Genomic DNA, 17,871 nt, shown 5'->3' on the forward strand with positions numbered 1-17,871 from the left:
CCAACCTGAAGGGATTTGCTGATGGAGAGGGAGGGGGGCTGGGGGGTGTCCTGGCCTCACTAAAACAGATCTGAATGAGTACCTCCACCTAAGCCTGCGGTGGATTCGGGGGTCCCTGAGCACAGGGAGTCTCTGGGACTGTGGACTGCTGGAATCCCGGAAGCTGCTGGCCTGCTCTATTGTTGACTCTCCCCCTAGCCCTCGGATTTAAAATCTTTCTAGGGACGTCTGGGGAAAATAGACGGAAGTTTTCGTATTTCTTTTTTTTCTTTTTTTCTTTTTTTTTTTTTTTTATTTGCCTCCTAGGAATGAGTGACCGAGGTGAGTCAAAGGGCCCAGAACGGAAGGGTAAAGCACAGGAGCGAGGGAGCAGGGAACGGCTTCAGGTGGGCACCACTGGGCCACCAGACCTTGGGGGACCGAGCTGGGGCCATCAGTTTAGTGGCCAGACTCAGTTCTCCAGTGCTCCGGGAAACCCGAGGGGCCGAGCCTTCCGACAGCCGATGAAGCCGCTCGGGGAGAGGGGACCAGTTGTGTGCTGCGAACAGAAAGGCGGCAGGAGCCGATGCTTTCTGTGGGAGGTGAATGGGACGTCTTCAAGGCGCCGGGGCACAATCGGTTGCACATCCTTGGCTGTGCCTAGTCGTAGTCAGAGGGGAGGGAAGCCGGCCACCCGGTGCCCACATCTAGGACCTTGTTTGAGCGTAGCGTGCCTCGGGAATCCCTACCAGCCAGGCGCTCTGTACGGGACCCAGCGATCCAGACACAGGACGACCCTCCTCCCCTCCCCTGATCTCTACAGCGCGGCGCGCATGGTGCCGGGTAAGGGGAGAGGCAGAGGGGCGTTAGGGACGGGGCGGGGGGGGGGGGGGGGGGGGGGGGACGGGTCCGCAGCCTCTCTCCTGCGCTCCCCCGGTTGCCCTGGCCAGACCACGACCTTAAACCTGTCCCTTCAAACTCTAACTCTGGCGGTCTGCGGTGGCAGCCGGGCACCAAGACCTTGCGAGGAGGTCAGAGGGGCTCGGGAGGAAGGCCGGGCCGAGCGCCCCCGGGGGACGCAGGCCCGACGCTCCTGGGGGGCCGGAGGGGCGCTCCCCCGGCCCCGCGGCGCCCAGGCCATTGTAAGGCTGGGTGGTGCCGAGCGCGGGAAGGGGGCTGGGATTTGAATGGGAGCCCAGGATAGGCCAGGCCCCGGGCTGACGTCACTTCCCCGCGGGGCGATTAGCCTGCGAGAGGAGGGCCGCCGGGCCAGTGCGCTGGGGGCCGCCGGGGCGCCCGAGGCTGCCCGAGCGCGCAGCGCCGCCGGGGCCCCGAGCGCGCCCCGGGACGGCGTGGGAGCGGGCGGCGGGCGAGCCGGGGCCGGGGGAGCCGGGGCCGGAGACGCGGCGAGGGCGAGGGAGGGCGGGAGCCGGGCGACCCGGGGAGCGGCGGGCCGGGCGTCCGTGTGTGTCTGTCGGTCCCCCCACCCCCGGCTCCCCACGCGCCTCCGGGGGTGGCTCCGGGATGGGCGCCCGCTCAGGCCCCCGCGCCCGGCTCGGCAGCGGCACCGGGGGGTGGGGGGGTCCACGGCCGCGGCGCGGTGCCGGCGAAGGGAGGCCCGTTTCTCTCTTTGGTTATCTAGCTGTATGAGTGCCACAGAGCCGTCATAAAGCTAGATAACCGAAAGTAGAAATGACTCTCAACAACTTCTGCGTGCGGTCGCCCGGCCGGCCGCCCCGGCCGCAGGAGCCAGAGCAGCCCAGAGAAGCCCACGCCGCCCGGGGACTCCAGCTCGACGGAGCGGCCGCGCCCGGACCAGGTATCCGACTTGGGCTCTCCAGGAGACACTCGCGGTGTCCGGGAGGCGCTCCCTTCACCTCCTCCTCCTCCTCCTCCTCGTCCCCTGCACCCCCCCCACCATTCTCATTCCCCAGCGCCGGGGCTGTAACCCCAAAGTGGAGTGTGCTGGGGGCGGGGAGCGGGCTGGGGTTGCAGAGGGGTCGTTGGCGGGGAAGGCGCCAGCCTTTGCCTTCACCCCATAAATCAGGCTAGAACAATCCGCGCCCGGCTGAGGACGGGGATTTTGGGATGCAAATGCGATGAGAAAGAGGACAGGGAGAAAGGGAGGGAGGGAGAAAAGGAGGGAGGGAGGGAAGAAGAGAGAGAGAGAAAGAGAGAGAGAGGGAGAGAGAGAACGGTAGGCGGTGGTGGGGGGAGTGAAAGGGTGGGCAGGGGGCTGCCCTGCGCTAACAATGCGGCCTTTATCGAATTATTCGACCAGTCAGCCCCTGAGCGCCATTAGCATACGGCTGGGGGGTTGCTGGAGCTTCGCCCCTCGGTGAGGTCAAGTTCTTGATAATTTGATCACTTTTCACCGGCTCTGGCAGCTGCCTTTGTGTGCAGTTGGGGGGTCTGTGTGCAGCGTGAAGCGGAGCAGAGCTGGCGGGGAGTGTGCTCAATGGCCAGGGGCCTAGGCGGGGGCCTCCTGCCCCGACCGACCGGCCCTGCCCTGCATACAAACCAAGAGCAGGCTGGTGGGCGGGAGGGACCTAGCCCAGTTCCTCTAAACCTCAAAGCCGGCACTCCTCCCAGGACTGGAGCCCGAACCTCCCCAACTTCCACAACTGGTTAAGGGGCAGCCGGGCTCTCCGGAGCTCCTCTCCTTCCCGCCCCAGTAAGTGGCAACATAAGATGTATTACAATGTCTAGCAAATAAAAAAGCAATTGGGGGAAAAAAATCTGAATTCCGTTCCCATGGCAACCCAATGCTGCACACCGGCCACTCAGACTCTAGGTCCCTCTTAGCTGGGCGCAGCGAGCGGGGCGTGCCACTGCTCAGGGCTCAGGGTATGAGGTTCTTAGCCCCACGCCGAGCAGAACGTCCCCCTTTGAGGTTTCTCGGCCCTCGGGTCATTCTCCTTCCTGACGCTCCCTTACCTCTCTCTCCTTGCAATGAAGTTTGGGGCCTCAGCAAGTTGGGAAGCCATTGGGGCTCCCCCTTAGGGGATGTAGACCTATCTATGGACCCCATCAAAGCTGTAGAGAAGAAAGAATCCTAAGTCAGTTCACATTCCTTGAAGGCTTGAGGTTCTTTGGGGGAAAGTCAGTGTGTGCGCTAACAGATTGGCTGGGAAGAGCCACCAGCCTGAACTGACACCCCTTTTTCCCCCTTTTGAACAAATAAGAAAGCACATCTTGGGGGTGAGAACCAGGTCCTTCAGCGTCACACAGCCTAGAAGTGGAGAGGTGGGCCTTACCTAGGTCACCTTACTTCCATCTTGGCCCAGTTCAATCCCAGGAGCCTCTGCCTTAGATATTTATAAGATTGGTCTCTCGTCCTCTACCTAGAACCTGCCCAGCCCCCTTGTAATAATACAAATCTTTTTCCATTGTTGTGCCTACAAACTGTTTTTTTTTTCTTTGCTTAGCAAAATCATTTTAACAACAACAAAGGTTACGTGTGTAAAAGTCAGAAATGTCAGTGGTACAAAAGGGGAACCCACTGGCTCTGGGGAAGGGCAAGATGTGGCTTCAGAATGGTCGATGGAGACTCTGCCTTTTGGATTTTAGCTATTAACAAAATTAACAGCAGGCAGGCAGTGACAGAAAAGCACACTGTCTCCGCTCTGTCCTTCTCAGAGGTGAAAGGTTCTCGGGGGTGGAAGAAAGGTTTCCAAGACCCTGTTGTAATTTCTTTCCATTTCGAAAAGCCAGTCTAATTTCCTCGGCCAGTGAAGGGTCATTCACATATTTGGGGAGCCAGGAGCACCCCTCCCATCCCAACGGCCTCTCCCGGGCCTGCCCTCCCTTCCTGGTGCACCTGGGAGCCTGTGTGCTAATGGTGACCTCATTTCAGAGGAAACCGGAGCAGCTCTCAGCCTGCTTGCCCAGCAATCCCTGCCTCCACCTCTCACAGCTGGGCTGGGGCAGCCACAGACCCTGCCCCGGCGCCTAGAGCCTTCCCTTCCACCTCTCCTGCTCCTTCCTAGGCCCTGGTGGCTCCATAGCTTCACAGCTGTGTCTGGGCAGCTCAACCGCGTGTGGGTTCCCTGGGCAGGCTGGAGTCCCGTTAACAGGCTGGTGGGGGAAGAGTCAGAGCCTGAGAAAGTGCAGGACTTTTTCCTTTCGACAAAGGGCAAATGTGGTGATCCAGAGCTTCCCTAAGGGAAAGGGTGGCTGCCAGCTGAGAGGTGGTGAAGGCGGCGATGGAGTGGGTATACTGGTTCTAATTCACAGAGTTCATCTCACCCCCATCAGAAAAGGCTTTCCAAGTGCCAGCCCATCCATTTCATCCCACCCAGGGCACTTGGAGCCCAAGAGACGGGCTCAAAATTGTGTTGCCTGTCAACCTCTCTAGCTAGCCTAGTCTTTGGGAAGGCAGGAGAGCCTGGTCCTCCTCAGCCTTTGCTCTCCCCACCACCCCCATCATCCCCTTCCCATTGATTCCCCAAGTCTCCTCCGGCCTGGATGATCAAGTTTGGCCTGCACTGTTCCAACTTGCACTAACTAGTCTCTTTCTATAAGAAAAGGCCTGTGGGTCCCGAAAGCGCCGCCGGAAGGACGGTTGGAAGCCAGAATTGGTTGAGATCTCAAAGATGTCAACACCTTTCATTTTGACAACTAGAAACGCGGAGCCTTTGGCCGAAGGTCGCACGGTCAGGGCAGGGCGGCGAGCAGTTCTCGTTGTCGAGGAGGCCTCGAGGGCTTCTCCCCTCGCTTGCCCACGGAATTGCAGCACTGAACCATACCGGCCGTACAGGCCTCAGCCCGACCAATGACAAGCTGGCGTCGGCAGGCACCACCGAGGCGCAGGCTCGCTGCGAGGCCGAGGCCGGCTCTAGACTGGTTCGGGAGTTCTCGGCCGCTGTCGGACCTCCCGGGAAATGGGAGCAGAGCACGGAGCAGCCGGGCCAGGAGGGCCTCCCGGGACCCCGCGCGACGCTGAAAAGCATGAAGGGTCGGAATTAGGCGCTCATTTAGCGAGCGTTACTAATCCGAGGTTACAGCGCTAATTCCCTGATCCCGCAGCTCCCACACGCAGCGCCGGGATTAGAGGCTCGGCCGCCCCCCCCCCCCCCCCCCCCCCCCGGCCGCCGCCCCCCCCCCCCCCCCCCCCGGCCCCCCGGGAGGCTGCGCGGCCCAGAACCGCTGGGCTCCCTCCCGCCCCGGGGCTGCGTCCCGAGCATCGGCCCTCGGGAGGCCACGGCGCCATTTTAACCGCCTCCTCCCCCTCCACCTTGGCTTCTCCCACGCGCGTGGGGTTGGGGTGTCCTTGTCCCCTATTTCACCCAGACTCCAGCCCACCCTACCTTCCTCCACCCTGGATTAAATGACCAATCAGCTCTAGCCTGGGGTGGGATGCGCGTTACCATGGCGACGACCAGAGCCCCCTAGCCGTGCAACCCATCGCAGAGGGTGGGTCTTCCTCATTCCACCTGGAAAAGGAAATTGGGGACCAGCGAGAGGCCAGGGACTGAAGGAAGGCTCCGGCTCTTTCTCCTCACACCCACCCCGTTCTAGACCCTCTGTAGATTTGAACCCGACCCTATCTGGATAGCTAACTGGCCTTGTTCCTACTTTCTTTTTTTTTTTTTTAATCACTTTTTCTTTCACTGAAGGTGAACTCTCCACTATCTTTCTCATCTCGGTCGTAAGAGAGTAGTCTTAGGGAATCCCGAAAAGCTTTTCCCAAAACTGTCCTAAGGTTAAGTCCTGTGATTTCAGGCAAGTTAGTTTTCTCATCCACAAGACGAGTTGTTCAGGTGCATCTGAGGAAAACATCAAGCATACAGTAGGTGCTCTATTGTGGCTAACGCATTCGAGGACAGGACTTCTGGGGCGTAAGACTCAAACGCTGAGATGTCCTTTCTAGCCAGGGTAACCAAATTTGGGTGTCTCTCGGATTCTTTGAGCTAGCTTTTGATTTCTCCTCCAGACAGCTGGAAAGTGGAGAGAAGGGAGGGTCGTTAGAAGTAGAGCCAGGGTGGGGGCTGTGGCTGGAACAAAACCTTGGTCAGTGGCTCTGAGAATGGGCGGCCGCAGCTCCTATAGCCCTGGCTCCTTCCTTCCACCCCGGTCCGGCTTAAGCACCACTTTAAGTGGTCCCGGCATTCACTGGCCAGCCCCTCACCGCAATTGAGCCGCAGGGGTTTGAAAAGAGGGCCAGGGCCTCAATGACAGGACCTTGGACCAGGCTAATTGGTTTTGGTTCAAGGGGATACTGGATTTGTGAAAAGCTCCAAATCGCCTTTCCCACGCCAGAGCCAGGTCACAGCTTTAAGGAGAAAAGGTTGGAAGAGCTTGGGGCCAGGGAAGAAATCTGGGAGCCAGGTGCCTATAGCTGATCCTCTTGTGCTATCCAAAACACCCCTCTGCTTGAAGAGTAGGAGGTGTGAGGGATTTCAGGAGCACCTGTATTTGGGGATAAGCAGGTCCTGGAGACCCTGGATGTCTGGACTATGCCAAGAAAAGTCTCCCACCTCTTGTCCTTTGGCTAATGCTCCTTGTGACGAGGGTCCCCGTTACCTGCTGGGATCATTCAGAAAGAAAACAAACAAACAAACCAGAGATGGCAGACTTAATAGTTCTTGTCCCAAGAACTAGACCTGGTCTTTGTCCTACGACAGTACTGCAGTTGGTCTCAAGAAAAGCTATCTGTCCCTTGATAATGGCTTTAAACTACCTTGGACACTAGCAGACACTTCAGAAATAAGAAACAGGAAGTCCTCAGTGCTTGAATGAATGAATGAATGAATGAATGAATAAATAGAGAGTCCAAAGGCTTCTTTACAGTCTCAAAAATCAAGCATTAATTGTAACATACTTTAACTCTATTGCTACTGTAGAACGCTTTATTGTAAATGCTCTGCAGAATGCACCTCAATGTCTCAGATACCTATGCATTTGCAGCAAGTGGTGTTTAATATACCCATTCTTATGTGTGCATGTGTCCATCCTTTGTTGCCATGCAGAAGCCTGCCCATATATGGGGAGGTAAAGGGCCAGCCCTATTATGTTTGTGGTTCTGTGGTTGTTTTGGTTTAGTTTGGGTTTTTGCTGTGGCTGGAACCCCTGAGTGCTAGGCAAGGGCTCTATCTCTGAGCTACATCCCCAGTCCAGCCCCATTTAAAGGGACATGGCATCCACAAAGACCTGTATACCATCTCCATTGTGTGTGGAAGGGAACATTCCAGTGTGATGACCAGCTGAACAAGTTCCTCCCCCAGCTTCCAAATTCTGCCCTGTGTTTGCCCACTTGAAGTGTATGATAAGTAGGAGAAAGGTACTTTGGAGATAGAGAGAACTCTATCTGCTCCGTTCTCTATTTTTATTTCTATTTTTAATTGCCCAGAGCCTAATTTCTCTGGGCCTCTGTTGATCTGCACACTGGAGATTCGTGTGTAAATATGCATGTGGTGTGTGTGCACGCCTGGGCCTCCTTATCACCAAGCGTGTGTTCTCGGTGTTTAAATACACACAATCCACACTGACACATGATTACGGGCTTACTATTTGCCTCTTCTCTAGAATTGGGTTAATTTTCCTTTGGCTAATCCTCAAACCCATTAAGTTCTCCTCTCCCCACCCCCACAAAAAAAAATGCAAACCCCACTACAGACCAGTGGTCTCACCCTGCTTCTGCAGCAGGCAGCTCTCCAGGCAGGGTGCTGGAGTGAAGGTCCCTATTAGGCAGACTTCATTAATGTTACCAAATATACCCCGGCACATTTACTGTCTACTATGAAGTATTATCATAAATAATTAAAATTAAACTGCACTTGTCAAAATAAATGAACAAAGTAGAGTTAGTGATGTCTTTGCTTTGATTTGCTTGCTAGGGGTTTACTTATTCACTAATTTGAAGAAAAGAAGAAAGAGAAGGAGAAAAGAAAGAACAGACTGCCATGGGAAGGGCAGAGCTGTGGAGAGGAGAGGAAAAGCCCTCAGTCATCTGCCATTGGGTTTCCAGTCATTAGGGCACTCTGGGAGGCTGGAATGCAGCCTCCGACGTCAGCTCATAATGAATATTGAGGTGTGGATGTGGAGGGGGGCATTTCTTTGTTTACTGAGGAGTGGCCATGGGAATGGGGGAAAGGATTGCCTTTGGGGATTAAGGAGTGGGCTTTGTTTTTATGAAGGGCCTTACTTCTTTTCTGAAGTTTTCTGCAGCTAATTGATTCAATTCAGACATTCCGCCTCCCCACTTGGCCAGCCGAGGCCTCGTGTTTGTGAGATGTGCTCGGCCCTGTTTCCCCATCTGCTCTGCCCCCTTTCTCCACTGTGACCCTTGAAAAAGGGTGTGAACCTGCACATCAACCAGACTGCAAGCTCTTTGGGTGGATATGCGATGGAGCCGCACAAGGGCACGCGAACACACACACACACACACACACACACACACACACACACACACAGAGTGTTCCTAGAGGCGTGATTTTCATCTGGAAATAGATTATAGGTGGACGGTTCTATGAATTCTGACAAATGCATTTACACCCAAGATAGCAGTTCCCCCTTTCTAGAAACTTCTCTCCTGCTTCTTTCCAGTCTGCCTGCTCCCCTCCCCCCTTTTGAGGTCTCTGTCAGTTTTACCTATCTAGGGTTTCGTATAAATGGAATGTATGCCAGCACTTAAAGAAAGAATTTATTTCGAGTCTGGAGGGAGCACACTGTCCTTGGGGGCCTGGCCGAACGTATGTCCAAGTATATCAGACTTGGGTTAATCCCTCCCCCCCTCGGATGGACTCAGAAGTCAACCCTGTAATTAGATGGAGTTGGGGGCCTGGTTTGGACTGGTCCTCCCACAAGAGAGCCCTATTCTCACCCTAGGTCTGTTAATGAGCTGGGGACAGGTGAGCCTCACACTTTCTAACTTGACTGCCTTCAGCGGCATCCAGGAGTTCGTGGTGAGCTATTAATGGAAGGTGCAGGCTTTGTGCTAATTAGACCCTTCAGCCTCCATCTGTGCAGGCATCGGAGCCCCCTCACTGGTCAGCCTCACCACCCCCACCCCAGCTTGCAACCTAGTTTCTGTGACCCCCATGAATTAGGGGGTACTGTGAGCAGAATTGCTTCTCTCTGGCTTAGGGCAAGCTCCTAGTCTTTATGTATTTTAGAAATATATAGGGTGGCGTTTCTCAGACCTTCTCCCTCTGGTTAGGGTATAGTTGGATCGCAAGTTGGATGGAAGTTTGGGAACCAGGTCCGCTCGCCAGGGCAGACTGGTGTTGCTGTGTCTCCCTGAAACTGTTTTGTAAAGGACTTCATCCCTTGTCCCTTGTTATTACTGGATTTCTCTCAAATATAGTCTGGATCTAGTCTTGTTCCCACTCACCTCACCTCACCCTACAGCTGCCCAATCTTTGCTGTCCCAGATAGCCTACACTGAGAGCCATGTCCCTTACCCTTCATCTAAGAAAGCCTTTTTAAAAACCTTTTTAAATGTATTTGTTTCACCCCAGTTCCAATGGATATACTTTTTCTTACAAAGGTTTCATTGAAAAAAAAAAACAAAACAAAACAAAAAAAAACAACCCACATTAATATCATCATTTAAAAAAAAAAAGCAGCTCTCAAATGGAACTTGGGAGAGCTTCTTGGCTGAATATAAAGGGAAAAGAGAGGGGCATTTCCATGAATGCTTCTTTTAGCTCCTCTATCTGCTCGGGTCTCCTTGAGGTTGTGTGCAAAAATATGAAGCCCTTATACTAATGCATCTCATATTATTCTGCTCGGGTTATCCTGATAATATCGTGTTGGCTGTGAGCGGATTGTTGGCTGTAGTGGGGCTTCTCCGGGCTCCCTCAAGGTTTTGCACTTACACTAAGGAAGGGTGGAGCCTTGCGGGGAGGGGACCACTGCGGAATCCTCTGCTTATGGGGAAGGAAGGACTGGCTTGTTTGTGTGGCTCTTTCTTTGAACTTGTAGAGTTAGAGATACAGGTTCGCCAGGTTAAACACACACACACACACACACACACACACACACACACACACACACACACACACAGAGTTTTAGAAAGGCTGAGCTGCTAGGAGTGCTCTGCTGTGATGCAGGGTTCTCTTGTGGGGGGAGGGGGTTACCCTTTCCCACCCTCTGTGTATCCTTAGGTGTGACCTTCACCTTTCTGGCTAAAATGGGAACCATAGGACCTGTACCTCCAGGGGTCATGTGAATTTATATAAAAAAAATACAAATAAAGTGCCCAGCACACAATGGGCAATGATCAAGTAGTAGCTCAAATGGCAGGGGCACGTACACGAACATCTGGGTCTGAACTTCAAAATTCCCACTGCTGAAGGCAGAAGGAAAGCCCCAGTAGATGCACAAAGTGTCACCAAAGGACCCACAGTACCATATCTGCTGCGTCGCAAGGGCCAGGAGATCAGGGAGAGACAGGTGTAAATTCTGAGCTTGGATGACTAACTAGGGGGGCATCTAAACTGTCTGGAGACATTTAAGTCGGCAGATGGGCTTTGGCTACTCTAGCAAAGAAAGCCGGTGGTGAAAGCCAAATCCGAGGCGGCACCTCCAAGGAGGGCGGTGTTAGGAGCTGGCTCTTCAGAGAGAACCTCCCCAGGTCGAAGTCTCACTAGTTGTGACACCGAAAAAAAACAAAAAAAAAAAAAAAAAAAAAAAAAAAAAAACACAGTTGTGCCTTGCGTAGGTCTAGCTCAGGCTTTCTGCCGCGCATCCAGGTGTCCCGTCCATTACCAACCATGGGTACCAGACAGAATCCGCTCTCCTTCACAGCAGTACCCCACCCGATGTCTCTGGGAGGGCGTGTTTGGAGCCCGGAGCACCCAGCATTTTCCCGCAGGCTGTGGTCCCCGTTTAGCTCACCTCCAGGCCAGTGTGGGACCCTGAGGTTTCTGATGAGCCGCACACACGTCTAGGGAGGCCCGACGTCTTCTCTCTGTGTTACAGTTGCTCACCGGCTGGTGCTCCAGACTCCTGTCTTCCTGCCTGGCTCTGCGCCCCCTTCCACGGCAGCTCCTCGCCCCCAGCACTGACGAGGGAGCCCCACCGCTACGGGAGAGGTGAGTGGCCGCAGCCGGGGAAAGAGGACAAGGGGAGCCTCCAAAAAAAAAAACGGCACCAGGAGCGCCGGAAAGGCGACTGTGTGTCTACCAGAGTTCCCTGAGAGCGGCCAGAATCCGATGTCACGGGGTCACCCCGTCGTTGGTTTCCGAGCGTGCGATGGCTTTAACGGTACACCTGCCAGGCCGGTGCTCGGTAACCGATCCCGCCGAGCGGGCGGGCGGGCTGCCGAGTGCCCTGGCACCGTGGAAGGATCCTGGCCTCTCGAGGTGGCTTCTCGGGCACGTCCGGCCCGAGCCTGGGTCCGAGCCAGCGGTGGCCAGAGCCTGGGCTGGTAAAGGCGCTCGCTCGCGGGGCGAGGGAGGGCAGGCTAGGCCGCCCCCCAGCGGGGCTCCGGGCCCCCCCGGCGCGCTCAGCCTCGGTGCCCGGAGAGCTCGAGCAGAGACGGACTGGGCCACATCGCACCTCGACTCCCAGCTCGTCCCCGGCCCGCGGAGGTGCCGGGCGCCCAGGGCCAGGGCCTACGGGGAAGACTCCCCCCCCTCCCCGCCCCCCGGGCCCGGGAGAGGAGCCGGGGGAGCCGGCCGCGTCCCCTGGGCCGAGCCGAGGCTCCGGCGGGGCCGGCCGCGGGGCCGGGAGGCCATTTTGAGAGCGACCGAGCGGCGGCAAGATGGCTGCGTGGGCACGCGGTCGGTCGCGGCGCCGCGGGCTCCGCCGAGCTCCTCCTCGTGCCGCCCGCCCCGGGCCGAGCATCCCCGTGGAGGACAGCGCATCCCCGGAGGAGAGCGCATTCCCGGAGGGCGCGCCCCGGGCCTGGGGGGTCCCGGCAGTCGCCGGCCTCGGGCCTTCTCCGCGTATTCCGGGCTCCAGGAGCCTCCTCCGGCGCCCCGGGATTCCCTGTCCCCGAGGCCACGGTGCCTTTCCTGGCCATTGCGGGGAAAACACGGCGCTGCTGGGCCCCCCTGGTCGGGACCTTGGCCTATGGGCCATCTCAGCCAAGCTGGAGTGCAGGTCCAGCTGACCAACACTGACAGTGGGGTTTTGGGGCTTTGAAGTGTGTGTGTGTGTGGGGGGGGGGGGGTTTGGACCCGCGCGCTCTTCTTGTTTCCAAGCAGTGTTAACCTGTGTGGCCAGCACCTGTACCAGAGTTTCCTTCAAACTCTGGTACAGGAAGGAGGTGACCTCTCCATGATCTCAACCCCTGGCAAAGCGACCCTAAGGCAAAGAGAGTCCAGGGTCCCAATGTGAAACCTGTGAAACAGTGGTTGGGGCTGAGGGTGACCCAGAGACCCCATTCTCACTGCTCAGGCTGGGCTGAGTCAGTTTGAGGATGAAGACGGTGGGATGGGAGCCATGGGGACAGCATCTTTGGACTTGCCCTCTCCAGACCTCAGCCCAAGAGTCACAACTGCTTTTCTTTCTCCTGTGGCCCTATTCCGTCAATCATCGGTCTGCCTGCCTTTTTAAGCCACAACGCCCTAAAGCAGGCCCTTACACGTGTGTGTTTGTGTGCCCTCACCCAAGAAACTTCAGTAACCAGTTTACGTTCGTTGAATTCTGCCTTGTGCCAGGCCCAAGTGCTTCACATGAACTTGGACCTCCTTAAATAGGTAGGGTGATGACTCCCTTAAGCAACTTCTTTGAACCCTGAGGCCTTGGTTTTTTTATTTAAGCCTCTGCAAGAGCACGCACATAAACAGGAACACAAAGATTTACCTTGTCTCTTCTCCTTTCCAGTAAGCACCAGCACCCCCTAATCCACACCCCCTTCTTACCCAAGCCTTACCTCACACTTGAGGGCTCTCTCGTCACTCCACCGTGTCTACCCCAGGGCCCTGGTTTAGAATAGAATTTCTGATGGACTATTGCAGTTGCTCTGAGCTTCCTGGCAGCCGAGACAAAGAAAACAGGATGACTTTATAACCTTGCTCAAAAGTCAGGGTTTGTGAGAGACACCTTTCTGATATACGGTTTGTATACTATTTAGAGCTTGATGGGCTGGAGGTAGCTCAATGATAGAGAGCTCTTGCCTAGTGGTTCAATACCCAGTGCCAGAAAAAAAAAAAAAAAAATATATATATATATATATATATTAAAGCTTGGTGATTGTGTAGGTTGTGTATATATGTCACATGAGCCCCCAAACTTGATTTTCCTTAAGCCATTAAATTAGTGAAACAAGGGCTAGGACCCAGGATTCTGACTCCCAGTCCAGCCCCCATTCTCAGAGGTAATTTACTTGTGGCCTATAGACCTCTCATCCTCACTATGAATTCTTCCGACCTGGGAAGTAGCTGTCTGCTACTTTCCTCTGGTTGAGGAATCTGTAAACATGTGGTAAACAAGACCTAAAGCTGAAACCTAGTGCTGAGATGAAAGCGGGTAGAACACACTGACTTGGGGGCACTTTGTTCTTTTTCAACCTACCTAGTAATTGAGCCTCCTGATGCTCCCCTGCCCCAGCAAATGGTGTGAGCGGGCCAGAGGACCAGAGCCTTTCCCCTGTAGCATGGGCCTGAATCCTAGCTGTACTGTCACAAGTGCTAGACCTCACAGAAGAGGATCATTTGTCTTTCAGCAGGCCTTGTCAGCGAGGCCTACAGATCCCTTTAGGTGAGGCAAGGACTGCTTCCCCCATTGAGCCAGGGGATCTTTTGTCTTCTTTAGTGGAGAGCCAGTTTCTTTCCTGTTCCTTCACTGGTTTGGTCCTTGTGGCTTAAATACCCTCACTGACCAGCTGTGACTCAGCCTCGGAAATGTCAGTGGACGCTAAAGGTGGGATTTGAATCCTCAGCTTCATGACTATAGGAAATAGTCCAATAACAGAAATCTGTACCAAAAAGTGTCACCCCTGAATGTGGGGATGAGTATTCTTCGTAGGGAACCCCTATGTCCAGGAAGGCTCCAGCCGATCTGACCCCTGTCCTGACATCTTCCAGCAAGGTCTCCATGGGCAAAACAGCAGAACTGGGGCCAGTTTGCAGCTAAAGCCCCAGCTGCAGAAGAAAAACAGGGTTCAGCTCCCCAGATTAGTTACTGTCTGCAAGGATTAAAGGCCCCAAATAATGGCTGGCTTCTCCCCTCCTCTGTGCCAAGGGAAGACATGTAAATACAGCAGCACGCCAGCTTAGGCAGTCGATGTGTATAAATCGAATTTAGCAAATCAGATCATGGTTTAAATGCACTATTTAAAGCAGTCCTGCAGTGAAGCCTTTTACAAAGGGAATAATCATTTTGTGATGCTAATCATCAGCCTCCAATTTATCTCCTTTGTAAGTTCAGATGTTGGTGCACTGGGTGTTCTGAAATTGGGGCGCTCTTGTGTAGGGCTCCAGTGACGGCTGTCTGCCTTCCTTTTCTGACCTCTCATTTTAAATGGGTGCATGTCCTGTTTCTCGCTGGGGGCCTCAGGATGCTTGTCACTTAGCCTGATAGTTCTCATCCATCCCACTCATCTTTTCATAATCTGATAGAGGCCACCATTCAGCTGCTCCTGAAGATGCAAGCCCCGCTGTTCCCAGGCATTAGCACTAACTCCCTCTCTGATCTGAACCTTCTTTTGTTTCTCTGAGCTTCTGGTACTCCTGTTGTTGATCATAAAGACGATTTCAGAGATGACTACATGACACTTAATCAGCCTCTGAATTTAGAAGGCAAATTAAATGCAGGCACCCCCTTATTGAATAGGCAGTGTCCAGAAATGTTCTCTCCATTCACGGGGGTGGGGGGGGGGAACCCTGAGGCCTGGATGTTAAAGTGACTTTTTCCCACAAGTTAAAATCAGAGCTCAAAGAAGAACCTGTCTTCTAATTGCTATAAAAGTGTTTTACACACTAAGCTGTAGTTCCTTTCTCTGCAGAGAAAATAAAATCAGACCATCTGGGTGGGAGAGAAAGAATGAAGGAAAGAGATGGATCTGAGTGGAATAAAGGAAGTAGGCAGGAAGCTAGGGAGCTGTGAAGAGCCTGACCTTGCTTAGCTCACAAGCCCTGATATAGTGTCTTTGTCAATGCTGCCACTATTGACGCTTTCGTTGGTAATTATGACTGTGTGTTGGCATGGCGACTCAGAGTAAGAAGACTAGAGGCGGTGGGTAAATGCACGACTTGTTCTCGCCTTCCAAAGCAGAGAGGAGCTTTTGTGGGTAGTTCTTCCAAGGAGACGTGGTGGAAAATTCAGCGGACCCTGTGCTGGAGCACCGGTATTGACACATCCTGGGAGCCAGATGGCTCTGAGCAGGATGGCATAGACAGAGGGCCTCACCAGGACTTGGGTCTGACACAGAGGTCTCCCAGAACCTCCGTCCAGTTCCTTTCTGTTGTCTTTGTTTCCCAGCTTTGTGATGCCAAGTGCCAAGATCCATTTCTAGTCTTTTCTGGGTTGCCTCTTTCAAATAGGTTTATGCTGCAGTCTCTCTAAACTTGATTGATCATACAGTCATCTACCTAATAGTCCATGGTTATGCATCTGGAGGTTGAAAGAAGGCTGATGGGCCCATCTGTAAGGATGGAGTCTGGGGCTTTGATTTCTACCGTTGTGCCCTCTCCATAGATTCTTTGGCCATACATAGCCTCGTCTGAAAATGGGGACCTGCTGTTGGAGTCAAGAGCTGTACTATTCTGTCCAGTGTGATACCCAATAGACATAGGTGGCTAGGCTCACAAATGTGGGCAGTATGGCACATTTAAATAATATTGGACTAAATAAAATATATCATTAAAGTGGCCAGTTTCTTCTGTCTTTGGGGTGAGGCTTCTATAACATTTAAGATTACATGGGGAACTCCCCCTCACATTTCTGCTGGAAATGGCTGGTCTAAACCAGAGAATGGAGCCCGCTTATAGACCTGACACTTATAACTGATTGTTCTGGTCTCACCCAGGAGGTGTCTAATCACTGAGGTCTATGCATAGAGCGTAGTGGGAAAACTAGATAGCTCAGGCCTAGAAGAGCCTGTTAGGTGGGGATTGCCCCTCAGTCCCTGAAGGTGGAAATTGTGGCCTGAATCTACAGGCAATATTGTGGTTTTCAGCATTTAGGGTGACAGTAACCCTGGAAGAACCTTTAGGTAAAGAGTCAGCAGTAGGTTTGTGTGGGCAGAGCTGGAGCTGACAGAATCGTTGTTCCAAAAGTGGAACTCACACCTGGCAGTGGTGACTTCATACTTTCCCAGATACACAGAAACCACTAAACAAGGAAAGACAGCTGTGTGTCCTAGGTTTGTGTTAAACTCCCTTTTGGCTAGGTTCCTTTGGAAGATGGCTGGGGCTGCCCATCTCCTGGCTGCCCCTCCTCCCCTCAACCTCAGCCAATGTACAAGCTAGAGCTTCTGGGATGCTCCTTGGCTCAAAGCCAGCATTTTCTTGGAGAGGCTCCTGCTTTGGCTCCCTGCCAGGCCTCTGGTCTCCAGAGAGATTTTTTTTTCCAGGAGAGGTGCTAGGCTCATCCTGCTGTCAGAGAGTAGAGACCTTCTCAGCCTTTTCCCCTTGGAAGACCCCAGGCTGTGGGCCAGCCTTGCCACCAGCCTTGGCCCCTTTCAGAATATTCAGTTTCTTACCGGGAAGCCTGGTTTGGGTTAAGAGTGTTTTAGCTTCCACACTCTGAGATCATCTGAAAAGCGTCTCCTCACTGGAGCCTGAGAGACGGGGAATGGAGAGCATAATGAGTCATGGTGATGGTGGCACAAGCATTTACCGGGCACCTCCACTGTGTGCCAGGTTCTGGGCTGATCTCTGAGACCTGGCTCAGAGGAGTAAATATAGTCCAGGGTCTACCCTTTTCTTAGCCAAATGTCATATCAAGGATTGCGTGAGGTTATGTCACAGACGCTGTAGCTCTTGGGAAGTATCTCAGTTCTCATAAGGTCCTTGTCTCACAAGGAATCTGCTGGGTCTTGGGAAGCAGCATGGGGGTTGTTTGGGCTTTGAGATGTCTCTGCAGCATCTCCTGATTCAGGCAGGCAACATGGCTGAGTAACACAGATGGGAGAGCTGGGTGCTAGGCCCCCAAGAACCCCAGGAAGGAATTAGAGAGGTGGGAAACATCTCACCTACTCCAGACTTACCTTGATGTTGTCTGCAGCCAAAGCCTTGTTATGCTTCAGCTTATAAAAATCATGGTGGTGCTAGGACAGCCAGAGACAAACAGAAACCCTATCTCAAATAAATAAAATAAAACAAAATAAAATAAACCAGGGTAGCCCGACTCCACCAGCTCCAATTGCGAGAGACTGGCTGCTCAGAGTGAATGTGGGTCTTGCTTTCTGTTCCTAGAAGTGGGACACAGTGCTATAGGGGAAGTATAGGGTCTGTGTCCTCTGTCCAATGTTTTTGTTTTGTTTTGTTTTGTTTTGTTTTGTTTTTTCTAAGACTTGTGTGTTCTGTGGGGCAGGGTGTGGTGTGTGTATATATGCCATGTGTGTGCAGGTACCTGCACAGCCCAGAAGGGGGTTTCAGGTCTCCCGGAAATAGAATTACAAGTGTTGTAAGCTGCACAACAAGAGTCTGCAGATCTAGATTTGGGTCTTTGGAGGAGCAAAAAGCACTCTTAATCTCTGAGCTGTCTTTTTAGCTCTCACTCTTGTTTTCTTGAGCAAAGAATGCCAGGCCTCCCTTCTGTCTGCCAGTTTGGCAACCTAAAACCCTGCTGGTTAGGAGAGCAGCCATCATCTCTGAGAGTGTTATTTCACTCCCACGTGCTATGGGAAGGTAAAGAAAGGGAGAAGGTCATCCTTACGAGCCTGCAACTTCTGGTACCCCATTGTATTTAAATACATACTAACATTTATGTCTATTTATGTGTATAGTGTGTGTGTGTGTGTGTGTGTGTGTGTGTGTGTGTGTGTGTGTGTGT

At 53.5% G+C, this 17,871-nt stretch overlaps 1 long non-coding RNA gene across 1 annotated transcript in view; it reads left to right on the plus strand.

The window, feature by feature from the left end:
- The first annotated feature begins 10,618 nt into the window (after positions 1-10,618).
- Positions 10,619-17,871, plus strand: part of LOC129688692 (uncharacterized) — an 18,226-nt gene continuing 10,973 nt past the window's right edge. The window contains exon 1 of the long non-coding RNA XR_008721976.1: positions 10,619-11,018. This is a non-coding gene — a long non-coding RNA (uncharacterized LOC129688692). The remainder of the gene's footprint in view (positions 11,019-17,871) is intronic.

Source organism: Psammomys obesus, unplaced genomic scaffold (assembly GCF_907164565.1).
Source record: "Psammomys obesus unplaced genomic scaffold, mPsaObe1.curated_primary_1811, whole genome shotgun sequence".
NCBI classification, from domain to species: Eukaryota; Metazoa; Chordata; class Mammalia; order Rodentia; family Muridae; genus Psammomys; species Psammomys obesus.